At 41.8% G+C, this 16,003-nt stretch overlaps 1 long non-coding RNA gene across 1 annotated transcript; it reads right to left on the reverse strand.

Moving 5' to 3' along the window:
• Positions 1-777: 777 nt before the first annotated feature.
• On the reverse strand, positions 778-4,927 carry LOC116896318. Its single transcript, XR_004387332.1, has 3 exons — positions 4,312-4,927; positions 1,372-1,481; positions 778-1,248 (listed from the first exon to the last, which is right to left on the reverse strand). It is a non-coding gene; the product is annotated as an uncharacterized LOC116896318 (long non-coding RNA).
• Between the last annotated feature and the right edge of the window lie 11,076 nt (positions 4,928-16,003).

Below are 16,003 nucleotides of genomic sequence, written 5' to 3' on the forward strand. Positions count from 1 at the left end.
TGGAGAAGTGTCCCAAAGAAACTGGACATCTGAACAGTCACTGCCTGCCCCAGCCTCTTTCAGAAAGGTTCCAGCTCTGTGCCACAGTGCCACCAATCCGATTACCAGCCTGCTTCTCCACCTCTTCGCGGAGAATCCGAAAAGAAAATAGGGGCTCCTCAGAGGCCCACAACACTTGTAATCAAAGTTCCACCGGGACCCAGCCCCCTGTCCCCCGCCCCTCCCCTAGCTTGGCTGCCAGATCTGCTTGCTGAGCAGCTCGGCCGGTCGCGGTCGCGGGTGGGGCTCCGGCTCCGCCCCAGGCCAGAGATTCGCGAAGTCACGAGCTTGGACAAGCTTGCCCCGGGGCACCTTCGCGCACGGACACGCCCTTTTTGCCGAGGCATGCCCCAGGCGACCCTCTTCCTTGAAGAGGACCAGCTCTGAGGTGCTGCTAAACTGGTCCAGGCCTTTTAATCCTCTACAACTTTAGAGAATCTTTCAGATTGGCACTTTTGTCACCCTGCCCTCTAGGAGAGAGAGAGAGAGAGAGAAAGAGGAGAGAGAGAGAGAGAGAGAGAGAGAGAGAGAGAGAGAAGAGGGAGGGAGGGGAGGGAGAGAGAGAGAGAGAGAGAGAGAGAGAGAGAGAGAGAGAGAGAGAGAGAGAGAGAGAGAGAGACTACTCTAATGGCCCCACAGCCCGGGCTTCAGAGACCCTCTTCCTTTCTCCGCCTCTCCCCTCCCTTCTCCTCCGCCTTGCCCCCCGCCCCCAACTCCGGCGCGCACCCCCTCCCCCTTTCCTTCTAAAAGCGGTCTGGGTCACCAGAGGTGCCAGGAAGATCCAGAACGAAACCACCCGAGGAAAAGAAAACATAAAAAGTGCTACCTTGGCAACCGGGAGCTTTTAGTGGCCAGCTGGTGGGCTGGGAGGGGCGGCTGCTGCCCGCCTGCCGCTGGTACTCTCCTCGACTACGCGTATTCTTAAGCAATAACAACGTAATCCGTATTATCCACCCAAGAATACCCGTCACCGAAGAGAGTCAGAGGGCCAAGCTGCCGCTGCCTCTGCCTCTGCTACCGCTGTCACTGCTGCCGCTGCCGCCGCCACCACCAGAAAGAACTCTTGCTGCGGAGCCCGCCCCTGGCTAGGGCTGGGCTGAGCTTGACCGGGACCATAAATCCATAACTCGATTTCCCTAAAGAAGGCTCCAAAGCTGTGCTCTGTTGCTTCCTGCCCAGATCTTCCAAATGGCTGTTCTATTTCCAATTCTGAAAGACAAATCACAGAACCAGCCACTTAACACACAACAGGCAAGTGCTTTCTTTCCGCCAAGCAGAGCCTAGGTGCCAAGGATCTTTGGGGAGTGATATAAGTAGTAACCTTCAGTGTACCTGGTGATCACCCAGCGCTTTCCTTGGTATTTGCTCTGCTTCATGCGGACTCTGGTCATGGCCAGCCCACTCTAGGTGCTTTGATTGAGTGTCATGGCAGCAAGCGAACCCTGTAGAAGACATGCATAGTTAAGCACACAAATATCACAAATGCATTTGCCTGGATGGCTTCAGTGAGACTCGAATCAAGATCGGGTCATGCATTGGTGGAATTTTCAACAGTGTGTTTTGGAAATGCACTCTCTCGAGCTTGAAAAATCACAGAAAATAAACAGTCATTCAATTTACTACTTGAAATCAAATACTTATAGATCTGCAAAAAGGCATCTCCCCCTTTGAAGGCCTTAGAGCTACATACAACGCAATGGATTTTAAAGGGAGGGAAAGAGCTTCGAGGCACAAAATAATTAAACCCATTTTCCATACGATCTGAACTCACTAAGTTGACAAGCTGGTAGAGCTTCTAACATTTAAGCACCATCATTTAGAACTGCCAGCGTGTTTAATTTCTCAGCTCACCCTTTCAGTACTCACTATGAATACACACTGTGCAGTGTTGGGAACACCTTGACAGAAACCCCTTTGGAAGCTCTGTTCTCAAGAAAATAATTTTAAGAAGGAACCCAAGAAAAAAGAAACCCATTCCCAAAGTGACTAATTTTGACATCAAGGGAAAAATCCCTGATTCCTTGATGATCTACATGGCTCTTACTTGAGCAGCTTTGTCCTGAGATCCTACAGTGGATATACCAATAGATGGGGGTTTATTGTTCACTCAATAAAATGGACCAGTGAAATGCCACCACCCAGGACATGCTGCAGCTCCATTAGAAAGTTCTCAATTTGTTTCCTGCTTTACTTTCAAATACATGACAGTACATCTGTGTGAGTGGAGGGGAGGAACACGGAAAGGTGGCAACAGACATGATTTCTGAAATTATGTAAGTGCAAATAGCTCTTCATCAAGGAGTAATTATGTAACAGTCTCTCCCACCACCACAACTCATCTCTGACTGACCTGGTTGTAATTTAAGGTACTTAGGCTGTGCCTCCTCTCATTATTGTATTTTGATATAATACTTCTCCAGGCAGACCAACTCACTCATCATTTTCCTGACACATTACTTACAGGCAGAAAAACCAAGATGAATTCTAGATTTTATGATTTAATGTTTGCCTGAAATAACTCAAAAGAAAAATAGTACTTCCCACCGACTAGAGCCTATTTTCACAGTATCTTTTTAGGCAACTCCGAGTACATCATTTACCAAAAAGATTCACGCCAGTGAAACAATTAATAAATACTATTTGCTGCCATTACCCAACATAGATATAAAATGGAGCTTTTCTCTGGTACTACAACCAGTAAGAGAAAAAAAAAATCAAGAAAGCTGACAGGTTCCCTTTAGCCTGAACTCCTAGAAACAAAAGCCCTTAGGGAAAGTAATGAAATAGTCTATGAGCAAAGTGTGCATTTCCTCCTGAACTCTTTTATTTAAAAAATCTCAACCACCTCGGAAAGGAAAACAAAACACACTGTACAGATAGGATTTGATTTACTAAATGGAATGGTTTTCAAGTCAGAAGCATGGTCAAGGCACACAGACACATACACACACCCCGCATACACACATTCTCCTCATGCTGTAGAATTACGGCATAAATGCCCACACAGCTTTTCAGTGCTTTCCAAGTACTTTCCCTTAGTTTATCACGATTCCGGAAAAAAAAAATCACACACACACACACACACACACACACACACACACACGAACACACACACACGAACACACACACACGAACACACACAGAGACCCACAGACTAGCATGCTTTAAAAAAAAACCTGGAACAAGGCAGGCGATAGGTTTTCTTCCTAACCAAGCAACAGAGTCAGCCCTTTCCCTACATACCAAATGCTCCACACTTCAGCACCTGGACCAGTGGACAGCTCAGCCCAAGCGGACAACCCGCAGCACTCCCAACAGAACTGACGCTCTGAGCTCTAACCACACACAGCTCTCGAGTGCTTCAGCGGGGCAGCCTGACTTACGAGAACACCATTTCCTACGAGACCACTGCCGCTGGGTGCATATTCAATTCAAACCTCCTTAAGCTGTCGGATTTCCCCCACCCATCCACCCTCCCCACCGCCCCTCCACCCTCCACACAAAAAACGGAAAAGGGAAAAAGCCCAATACTACCAGGGCGTTTGTTGATCAACTTACACTTTCCTCTCGAATATTTAAGTACCGCTATCGGAGCAAAAGCAGCGGAGGCTTAGGTCCGCATTAAGTACCTTTGTTCGTCGACTCCTGCAAGCCATGTTTATTAGAATCTACAATTCCCTCGCGTCCTAATAACTGAAGGTGTGTTTTTCGGGCAAGGGGTTCTTTCAGCACCTTTTGATCTCTCAAGGCCACTGCGACTGTGGCAGTGTTCCTCTGTACTTCCCCACCCTGTCCCCCACTCCCCAGCACCCATCCTAGCTAAAGCCTTGGTAATTAAAAACCAAATATACATAAAGCGAGCTACAAAACAATCGGTTTAGAAAATAAGGCAATTAAGCTAAAGCAGAAATATTCTCATTCTCTCTCTCTCTCTCTCTCTCTCTCTCTCTCTCTCTCTCTCCCCCTCCCTCCTTCACTCCCTCCTCCCTCCTTCTATCTCTCCTTCCCTCTCAAGTAGAAAGGGGGAAAACACGGAGGAGAGGGAAAAAATCGGGAGGAGGGTGGTAGTGGACTCCTACAATCAATGGCAAAACACTATACACATCGTCACTGAGTAACACTCTCTCGGTCTCAGACAAAAAGAAACCCATTTACCGATGTAAACATAGTCGCCCTCTCCCACACATCCTACATCCTTTGCTGAGATTTGTCTGCGGTATCGCAGGTATAGCAAAGTAACTGTCACAAATCCGTCTAGAATGAAGTGCTTACCCTCTAAATCCAGGTTGCCCGCTGAACTCCAACTGTGTGCAGAAGCCAGGAGTCATCCGATGGGCGGCGAGGCAGGCTTGGGCAGTGGGAGCCGCTGCTCTCTGAGCGCCCGGTTACAGTGTTAACAAGCCCTGGGAAGGGACCTCATCGCCTCTCGCTGGCTGTGCCCCAGTGCCTTCGCGTGGTGGCGGCTTGCTCATGCTTCGGAGGAGTCCCAGGCGAGAGCCTTCAGCTGATGCGAGCTTCCAGAAAGGCGTGGGGAAGGGGGGAAAATCATCTAATGCAATCAAATCGATCTGATCCACACCATCTGTCGCCTGCCACTATACACAAACGTTAAAATAGGAAAACGGAAAACACTGACAGCCCGAGAGGCTTGGTCTGCAAAGAGTTCATTTTTAGCAGAGCATAATTGGGTATGGTCGGCACACAGTTACAAAAGCCGCTGTTAACCATCCAGTTGTGGACCCCGAACATGCTAATGGTGGATTAATTGAGGAAGATCTGACGTGTGAGCTTCATAGTCTCTTATTCATGACTTCCCAATGGGAAAGGACCAATGCCTTGTGGGACTATGGTAACATACAGTCAAAAAGCTGCTAAGAAAATGGCTGTGTGTTCACAGCACCTCTCTCTGATAACAAACATATGTCGACTAAAACGGTTTAGTAGAATGGGAGGGGGTGTTGGAGAATAGAATTCTCATTCCCCGTGGTAAGCAACCCCCATATTCTTTCCTTAAAGAAAAGCAAAAAACATATACATCTTTAGCATACTGAGGAGAAAAAAGGATGCTTTTAAAGCTTTTTTAAAAAAATTAATTTTTAAAATCAAGACTAAACTGTCACATAAAAGAAAAGGAGCGCTTATATAGCAGTTCTTTAAAAAAAAACTATCATGCTTTTCCTTACTGTGATCAAAATATATGCACAGCATATGCTGTATATAGAAACAACCTAGTAAATACCACTAGCATTGACTCGGGGTTATTTGTTCCTGATCCCCTCTTTGACTTATTGAAATCAGGATGCCTTTTAGGGAAACATTTTGTATCATTTAAAATTGATTTAGGAAACACAGGGTGCAATTACAGGGAAGAGACAAGAGAGAGTTTTTAAAAATTAAGTTTTGCAGTCACCCCTCCCACCCATACACCTTTTGGTGTGTCTTTGATCTGTAGTAAACACTTGATGGGGGGAGAGATGGGAATGTGGGAAAGGGTAGAGATATCAGGAAGAGGAAAGGGGTGTATGCTACCAATAACCAATAAATTCTACTCTATTTGTAACAGGAAAAAATAGGGAGATAAAATATATCATACCCTGTCAATTATGATATTTGAATGCATACCAGTATTCAAAATTAATGTTTTAGATATGGAGGGAAAGCATATTTCAAATAGTGTTTGACTGCCCCTCACCTATTTGCAATTTTCAGATATTTTTAAAGGAGTATCATAAGAGAGTTTATTCTATATGCATGTAGTATTCTTTTATTACCTGTTATAAATATGCTATGGTTCTCTGATTTTCACATCTATTTGAAAACAGATAATAATATTCACTTTACTCTGCTTTTTAAAAAAGTACATTAATTTTTTTTTTTAGTAAACAATTAGTATTTAAGATGATTCTCCAGGTAGCTGAATGTGTCTACTGAAAAACTCTGATAATCTCTTTAAGAAAAAAAACTGAATTAGATTAGTCTAAAAATATAGCTTGAAGACAAATCAAACAATTTACCTGATCTTTTGTTTCAATATACATTAATTAAGCACTCTTTCCAACCTACACAACATTCCAGGGTCAAAGTCAGAATTTCAAGTCTAATAGGACAGCAGCCTTAGCTGTCATTCGCGTCAAGCTATTGCCCCCTGCAGGTCAGGTTGAAACCGCAGGCAGATTTTGGCCAGGTTTTCAAAAAAAATTATGATAGTAAAGTTATTCAGGTTCAACCAACATGTAAGTAGGCTCAAACTTTCACCTTTGGTTTGATTTTATTTAAAGTATTGGTTTAGAAAGAGCTAGGCATTCATAAAATGAGCATTAAATAAAATAGAGATTCTAGCTTTTCTTGTGAGAACTTAGCTGGGGTAAGCAAACCAGCTCCTTCATTCATGACATGATGGAAACATTGGGCGCCCAACACGGTCTATCTTTCCTTTTTTATTCCTTTCCCAGGGGAATCAGTGCAGCTCAAAAGAGTGTTAAATGTAAAATAATTACTTTTTCAATAATAAATATGTAGTGCCAAGCAATCTGTTATATCACCTCATTATGCTCTTGGTAGGCTCTGTGGAGGGCATTCAAATCAAACCCTTTGGGTTCCCTCATCTGTTCATGGGATAGAAACAACGATTTTGCCTTTTTTTGATTATAACATGAAACGGTATTTCAACTTTCACACTTGTGTATCACCATTCTTTCCTAAAGTCAACTCCTACAAATGAAATACCCACTGAGCCAGGGACAAGATTTAGAAATGACCAAAAAAAAAAAAAAAAAAAAAAAAAAGCACATCAAAGCATACCAAGTTTCTGGAGTATCAGGAATTAAGTCAGGCTTATGAGGAGAATTCAGAAGGTTATGGGAAAATTCACATTTGGGGAATCAGTAGTGTGATATTTCATACAATGTTGTAAAGGACCTACAATGGTATTTCTTTTACTGTGTAAACTCAGATCTCATTGACAAATAGAACACCTCATTCAACATGCCACATAGTCTAATAAATAACAAATTATCACTAAGCATTTTACTCAGTCACAGTGGGAGTCATAATTTTCCACATTGTATGGAAGTAGCTAGAAACAAATTGTTTTTTGCAATCTTAAATGTATCCTTAAAATGCTTGCCGAAGCCCTAGTGACAATAGTCAGAAGGTTTTTGTTGTTGTTGTTGTTGTTGTTGTTGTTGCTGTTTTTAAGGATTCTTTCCCCCACCCCAATTCTTCTCAAATGTTTTTAAGGGATAGGAACTGCAGACAATGCTTCTCTCTTTTAAATGTTAAAAACAAAAGGAAAAAAAAAACCATAAAAAGGCTTGCAAATTTTTCTTGGTTCAATTTCGTCTTTAGAATATATTGCAATTTTAGAAGGACACAGTATCTTTCCATAAAAATTAGTTACCTCCATAATTCTTTAGCTCCACTCCATATAAAGAGGAGGGCTTGCTGAGTTGTTGGGCTACAGGTTGTAGAAACACCAGAACAGCCTTCAGTTCCTGAAGCTGACATTTCTAGTTGTCTTTAAATTGTGTTTAAAGAAATGAAAATCTATTTTTCTTTTCAAAACTTTATGTCACATATATGACATCTTTATCACACATGATTGGGTTGTACAAAAGCATATTACTATTAGGTCTCAAATGTTAGCTATCATGATTTAAATGCTTAGCCACAGTTTCTTGGTAAAGCCTGTAAAAGAGAGGTACTGTCCCCCGACAAGTTAGTGGGGATTCTTAGTTCTTCTGTATTAGACAAAGCACATTGCCTACAAATGCTATGGAAAACATAATCCCACCAAGTTTTACTAGCACTGTCCCATTTTCAAAGGAACAAAATAGAGTTCTAGAAGTTAGTGTGATATGATTTCTGGGATGGTGGGATATTAAGCGTAAATTTTCAGCTGCCAAAAAACATCCAATCCTATTAATATGTCCAATGACTTAACTCAGTTTTTTTCCGGGAGGACTAAGAGAAAGAGGGAGATAGAGGGGGCACGCTTGGCGGAGGGGACAGCGGGTGGGGGAAACTGGCATTCAAAAGACATGTGTCTGAATGGTGGAGATGGTAGTAGTAGAAGCCAGCGTGTGCCTGTGTGGGTTGTTTAGGGAGATGGTATTTGAAACAGTTAACTTATGCAAATTTTAGGCAGTAGCTACTATCACATCAAAAAAGGCCTTTCCCCTGGAAAGTCACAAACCATAAATCTTCTTTTTTTCTTTTTTTCAGAGCTGAGGACCGAACCCAGGGCCTTGCGCTTGCTAGGCTACCACTGAGCTAAATCCCCAACCCCACAAACCATAAATCTAACTCATCTAAACTAAAATCTAAACTCATCTAACCTGAGGCCAATTAAAAGCTGATCTCAGCGCAGTTTTAAGTGAGTGTCCAAAAGAGAGTGATTGTTCTGCTCTCCCCAGTAGGCTATAGCATTCCAAAAGGCTGGACTCCAGTGTCTCTCAGCCCCACTCGGAGGCAGAAGCATCACTTTTGTTTGCCACATGGCCTCTAGTTTGAGCAACCACAGCCGGTTAACTCTCTCTAGGATGGATGGATCCTTCAGGAGAGTAAGGGAGTGAAGTGAACCCCACGCCATCTCACAGCAAGGTAAGCAAGCCAAGAAAATGTGTGGTTCATAGAGAGCATCAAAAGACCAGCCCTAGCTCATCCTGGCCGAGTAATCTGTTCTTTGCATTGCAGAAGCGCTGGGTGTGGGGCACACCGGGGTGCCTGGTGACACCTGTTCCTGTGCCCGACCTCATGGTCGCTCTTCTCTTTCACGTTATTTGTGGGCGACGCTTTGCTTCCTAAAGCGTTAGGGATTAAGACTGACCATCGCAACCTGATATGACCTGGAGCTCGAGGGCGAAAAGCGGAGCGGCACCGGAGGACTTCACAGAGGGGTAAGGAGAGGGACGCACTCTTGTGCCCAGCCCCACCCCTCCAGGATGCATCTTGCAAGAAGCAACCCAGGCTGACCACTATATGCATTGTACGGGCTGAAGGTTTCCAGCCCTTGTTCCGCTCGGGGGCTTTCCTCTTTTCGAATCCCTATCTTTGCCCAAGTCCCCTGTCGCCCCCGCTGTGCCCACCGACTCTGGAGAAGAGCTCCGGGTCCCCCTGCTGGTCAGACGAGGCCGGCGCGGCGACCCACTCCAAACTTCCACTGCCTGGCCCCACCCAGGCCTAACTGGACCCTCCGTACCCCCAGCATAGGGTACCAGTTCAAACATACAGAAAAACAACCCCACCAAACAAAGCTACTTGAAATAAAAAAAAAAATCAAAACCAAAAATGGTTTGCTCACCTCGTTTACTGCTCAAAGTAAGTGCTAGTTCAGCTTCTCCCTAGGTCCACAGGGACCCTTTCCTAGACCCTAGCTGAAGTATGGGGGTTGGGTGATCAAGAATCAACTCTTCCCCTCAATAAAAAAACAAACAAACAAACAAACAAAAACAAACAAATAAAACAAGAGGGAAAAAAGTCACAGCTGTTGTTGAAAACACGTTTTGCAAGCATCAAGATCACACACACACACACACACACACACACACACACACACACACACACACACACACACACACCCCCCAGAGGCACGCATGCACGCATGCACACAAAACTCCACTCAAGGAAACCCACATTTATCAGTTCGGAAGAGCTCTGATGACACGTTCTGGAAGTTTTTCATCAATGGTTGGAGGAAATGTCTGTTAATAGTTCAGAATGTGACTAGCAGGCAGGAAGTGTCCTATAAGCCAGAAGAGGAAGGAAGGGAAGTAGGACCCCCTTTCCTCTCTTCTGCAACCTGTGCTGTAGTTTTCTTCAAGGAAAGTTGCATCCTCATACACTGGGTCCTGTGCCTGAAACCTCTGACTCAGAAATTATTCTGTTTTTCTAGGGAACTCAAAGGTTCATTTTGTATGGTTTTTGAAAGTAGTTTAGCCTTGAAAAAGCTTTAGTTGTTTTCTGTGTGCATGTGCATGTGGGTGTGGGTGTGTTTGCTTTTCTATTCTTCTTGTTAGAGAGTGTGTTTGTCTTCAGGTAACTTTGACCTAGAGATGGGGGTAATATCGTATTGTCATTACTACCAATGAAGTCTGTTTTTCTGGATATGTACTGTCTGAGAAGGCAGTTATTTTTCCATGTGTAATTCGAGCAATTAAATACTGATTTACCCGGTGGTGGACCAGGGCTGTTTCTCTTTTCTTCACACACACACAGATCCAGGTAAAGAAAGTAAAGGATTTGGGGTAAACCGGATGTCAATTCACAGCAGGTGAGATCTAAGAATGCCAGGGGCCTTATTTTGGGGACTGCAAGTTATTGCACATTGCTGTGTCTGACAATATTGAAATGAATGCTTTAGGTCAGAGTCTTAGTCTTTCATAAGGAAAAATTATTTATGTTTTATGATAAAGAAAACATTTAAAAATATGAATATTTGCTTTATCCGGGTGGTAGTGGCTCATGCCTTTAATCCCAGCACTCAGGGGGCAGAGGCAGGCAGATCTCTGAGTTCCAGATCCCAGCCTGGTTTACAGAGAGATTACCAAGACAGCCAGAATCATGCAGAGAAGTCCTGTCTTGAATAACGATAATAATAATAATAATAATAATAATAATAATAATAATAATAAATACTAGTTTTCTTTGTAAGAGAGTTATTGAAAATTCTCTCATTTTAGTGGTTAGGAAAACAGAACGTGGCAATTACACCTAGAACCTAGAACAATGCACAGTCCTTAAAACTAGACCTTCTGATTATAGCTCTTTCGACCATTCCATGATGCACAAAGAAGATTCGCAGAAAAATTCTTGGATCAAAAACAGCTCAGCCCACGTTTCACCTTAATTTCAAATATCTTCTCATATAAAAAAGTTATAAGTTTATTTTGCGTAGTGTGTGTTAAAGGCAATGGACTAAAATAATCACATTGGCTTTACTTGGAGTGCAGTTAAAGCAGTTAAAAGAGGTATCAGGAAAGGTAGTCTCAGGATAAACTTGGTCTACACAACCATTCAGAAGGTCAAGCCCGTCAGACACAGCTTGGCAAAGCTAGTCCACGATGCATACCACGACGTTCATTCTCGTAAGCCTTAGTTCTACTTATCCCCCTTCATAGGTTGCTTCTTTGCAGTTATGAGTGGTTTTGAGCAGACCCATTCTTGAGGGGCAGCCATATTTTCCATGTATACTTAGGACACACTGAAATATATTTGGAAAACTGATTTACTCTGTGCTGTACAGTTAGCTTAGGTGGAGGATGTATTTGATGGCCTCTTTTAGGGTTCCACCCTATTTAGTAGGGCTCACAGAATCAGAGATACATCCAGATGAGCTGCCCTAAGTCACGGGTTGGACCGTGGCCCGTATGCCTCAGCTTTCTTGGGTTGTGTGCAAATTATTTGGCCACAGGGCCTACCCTCATGTTGAGGATGTCTGACGTTTCCAAAACTGTAATTTAGTTGAATATAGCTGTTAATATCAAGTTGGGGATTTTCTGCCTCTCATCTCTCATTAAACTGTTAGTATCAATATCAGTTTGGAAGCAAAATGTTATGTAATGAATCTGGTTTGTTTGTGTGAAATTATACCATAAACGCTTTCACAGATTTTTTTAAAGACCTGAAAAGCTTTTTTGAAATGATCTAATCTATCCCTTCTGTTTTATAAAGGGGTGGTGTGATGTTCTGAGAGACAACACAGAACTTTCAAAGTCACTTCTGTAGTCAGGGAAGCCATCAGGTCCAAGATTTTCTGCATTCTATCATTGAGGCTTAGTATTCTCAGAGCTTCATGTCCCTTCTACTTAACTGTCAGAGACTCAACCCCTCATTCAGCCACCAGTCAGGCCCCTGACCTTGGCAACTCCCCTAGACACTGGAAATTCAACACAGAGAAAAACAAAAACAAATCCTGGAAAAAGACCTTCATTTGTTCAAGCTAAAGCTAAGGTCCATTGTTAGTGAGGTTATGTAAAAGGCATTTTACAAAGCCATTTTCCTAAAAATAGATCTTATGCATTATAGTGTGTATGGAAGAAAAAATACAGAGACATTTTTCCATATATCCTGGTCAGCGAATGCAGGAAGCCCTACACGCCAAATAATAAAACCAACATTTTGAAATTACTAAGTATGGGTATGGCCAATCTTAGCCAGATACAGAGCTTTCTTTTGTGGTATGTTCATGGCTTGAGGATGGTTTGTTCCCAGAGGTTTCCTGTAGTGTGAAGATTAGATGTCTGTAAGTAAACAGAAACTTATACAGGAGGTAGAATAAAGAAACAATAAAGAGATCAAATTGTTCTGTACATGTTTGAAGCTTCAGCTTCTCCTGTTTTGGACCAACCTTACTTTTTCCTTTGAATAGGATACACAGTGGTCACTGTCCCACAGAGCAATAATGGACAGATAGTTCAGAAAATTTAATCCTAAATTTGCAAAACCACAAAGAGGTTTTTCCCTCCAGAAAATAGAACTCATTGACACAAGCCCAATGTATACTGGACATTGAAATGAAAAATTACCAAATGATTAGGACATAATAATGTTTTCAAATAAATGCCTGCCTTTTCCTCCATAAAGATTTTAGTCAGTTAGAGTTTGAATAATGAGGACCAATAGCCAATTGTCACATGTCCATGTTTGCCACAATGAGGGGCAATTTGTTTTGCGGGGGTTTTATTGTGCTTTCCTTGACAGATGATCTGAAACTTCCTCTTGGCAACAATACAGAATGGAACTTTTGTTTAATGAATGGGGGTGGGGAGAGACAAGAGGACTGTCTGATATCACAAGAAGAAAAAGTACATTGACTTGTGGGGGATTCCTTTGTACTCTTTCTTGCCTATTTATTCACTATTTGTTTTCTGGGTCTTGTTAAAAGAATACTATGACTTCTGCATTATAGCCTATAATAACACATTGATATAAAAAGTTTGACTATTGTATATTTTCGTCTTTTGTATGTTAATCAGATAATAGACTGGGATGGTTGGAAGAGTATGGGGTGACTGTCCCACAGTGGGGACAACCCAAATCCAATTCCCAGTATGCTGAGCTGTAGAAGTGGTGCACAATTTTCCTTTCATGCTGCCTGGATGTCCTGTGGTGTTCTCCACTAAGAAAATGATTGGGCTGGCTTCTCAGGAGAGTCACTCCTCTACTTCCTCCGAGTGTAACCGAATCCAAACCACAAGGACACATAGTGTTGACTCACAGAGAAAAAAATAACGTTGAGTTTTTATCTGTACCGCCTGTGTTATTGAGATTAGAAGTTATAAGTAAGGAGGCCTAAGCATCCTTCAACTTTTTATGCCCCTAGGCCAGCTAAAGAATCAATAGCATGTTCCCTTTTCATGATCACTTAAAAAAGGGAGCAAATCTTAAATAAAGAAAACATGAGATCGGAGATCGTTTTGATCTGCCTTAAGATGGGAGTAAGCTTATGGAACAGTTATATTGAAGCACCCAAGAGAGGTGAGGAAAGGTATCTTTCTGGAGGGGTGAAAGGTCTTTTTGATCCACACAGCTTTAGGGATCACCCTTTATAAGAAGACATATAGACAGATAGAGAGAAAAGGGAGACGATCTCATTCACGTTGGGACTTGAGCAAGGAATGCTTTTAGCCTTCAGATTTATCTATTCCATATTAAATACATAACAATATGGTTTTTGTACCTTTAAATTCACATTTAGCTAGGTGTTAAATTCGAGGAATAATCTGTTTATAGAAAATAAAGCCATCCCTATTTGAAAACAAACGGAAAAAAAATAATTATTTCTTCTCAAACGTGTATCCTTTTAATTGATCAAATGCATCCAAGAAATTCTGCCGGCAATTTCGGCCCTCTGTAGGTGTTGTTGCTGTTCTAAATTCATCTGCAAGAGGAATTGTAAATGGTATTTACCTTTTAATTAAACAAAGCGTCTTGCAAATTAAACACATGTTCTTGCACATCAAAATTTAGTTAACATCCTTTTCATTGTTCATCCTGCTGACACCGTGACAGTATCCTGAGTCCACACACAATATAGAATGATGACGGTCCCCCTCCCCTTCACTCTCCTCACATAGATACTATCATATGCTAGAGTACACCCTGGCACTGACTTCTAATAACAGGGCAGCTTTTCTCTCTGGATACTCTTGATATTGTGTGAAACTTGGGACCACATTGGTGTGTCCATACCTGGAAAGCTTTGGGTACTCATCTGATATGTCTTATAGTTGTACATTAGAGATTTGACAGTGAATGACAGAACACCTTAGAGGAATAGAGGAAGCTGATAAAGGCAGAAGCAGCAGTCATGGGTGCAGACTGCTTTCTAGTAACTACACATTTCTTTACATCCAGACCAGTAATTTGACATTTATAATTCACCGCAGAGCTGATTTTCTGTCATTTTCTTACTGTCAAGTCCTCCACGTTTTGAAATAAATGTCCCTTCTAATTATTATATGAATTTGAACTCCAACATTCAATTTTCCCCCTTGTCTCTTATAATGGAGTGCTACATTTGGCTGAAGTCTGATTTGGAAGACCATTTAAGATATGTGATCATTAACACACACACACACACACACACACACTCACACACACACACACACACACACACACGCCTTACATATGAATACATGTTTTAAATCCCATCTGCTGACACTGTTTCTAAGAAAATAAGGTTATTAATGGCAGAATGAAACTGAGACAATTAGGATATAGTCTTAATGGAACTAAAGTCAGAAGGAGGTTTTCCAATAGGCACAATTGTAGCTAATGACTGTCACTCATTTGTACAGGTGCTCGTTAATTTCTTTTATTTCTGTTTATTTATGGTTTTTATAATTGGAATAAAGTCATTTGCCTAGAATGTTGCCAAAGGAGAGACTCTTCGCTTTGAAGAGTAATTGTTAGATAAGACCTAAGGTGGGCTCAGATCCTCCCTTAGCTTGGCGGTATGGAACTGCTCCAGAGATTCCGTGCTTTTTTAAATGAGGAATTATTTTCACTGCTAATGTTAAGTCTTAAGGTTCAGGCAGGGAGCATGTTGAAGTTACAGACCCATGGAAGCAATTAGTATGAGGGACGGAAATGATTGATAATGGACTTGGGTGGAGTGGAGAGGAGAGAGGAGTCCTTCTAGTCAAGGGAAATAGAGTTTTAGCTCAGAGGATCCTAAGTTTTACATGCCAGGAAGAAATGATGAAAGCACATATTTCTCAAATATAAGTTTGATGTTCTAAGGCAGAATTTTATGTCTCAGACATGTATTCATCACATATCTGTGGAATGATGCTGTTTGGTGATTAAAGTAATATTGCATAAAGAACAACATTCAAAGCCCTGTAAGGGTTGAAAGGAGCGACTGGCACAGGAATGAAGAGAGGTACAAATAAGACCCAGGTTAGCCAGACTTATATCCTTAGACTCAATTAGGACTAAAGATTGGGAACTTAGACTCATCATGTCTTTGTATTCTTTGTTGTACACCAACACCATTTCTGTCTCCCCCTTTTTTTAAACATCACATAATTCAAATGGATACAATATCCCAACTACAAAAAAAATCTAGAAAATCTACACGAGGCAAGGAGTTTTGGAAATTTCAAGCCCAACTTTGCTTCATGTGTAAAATATGCCTGAGCTGTAGACATGAGATTTTTCCATTTTCAAAAATAAACACAAGAACAAACCACCACCAACAAAAACACAACTAATAAACAAACAAATACCCCACCTTTTAAAGAGGTTGGTGTTTATCCTTGTGCCTCTTGGCTTTCACAAGGTCTATGCAAGATAACATTTTGACTTTTTGTAGGGTTGTCTGACACATAATTTGTGTTCATGTGCATGAGTGTGCACATATATGTATATTCATGCAGATATGTGCATGAGGAGATACTGAGTAAATGTCATATCTTCCTCTATCAGTCTCCACAGGACTTTTTGGGAAAGGTCTCTTATT

Source organism: Rattus rattus, chromosome 3 (assembly GCF_011064425.1).
Source record: "Rattus rattus isolate New Zealand chromosome 3, Rrattus_CSIRO_v1, whole genome shotgun sequence".
Lineage (NCBI taxonomy): Eukaryota > Metazoa > Chordata > Mammalia > Rodentia > Muridae > Rattus > Rattus rattus.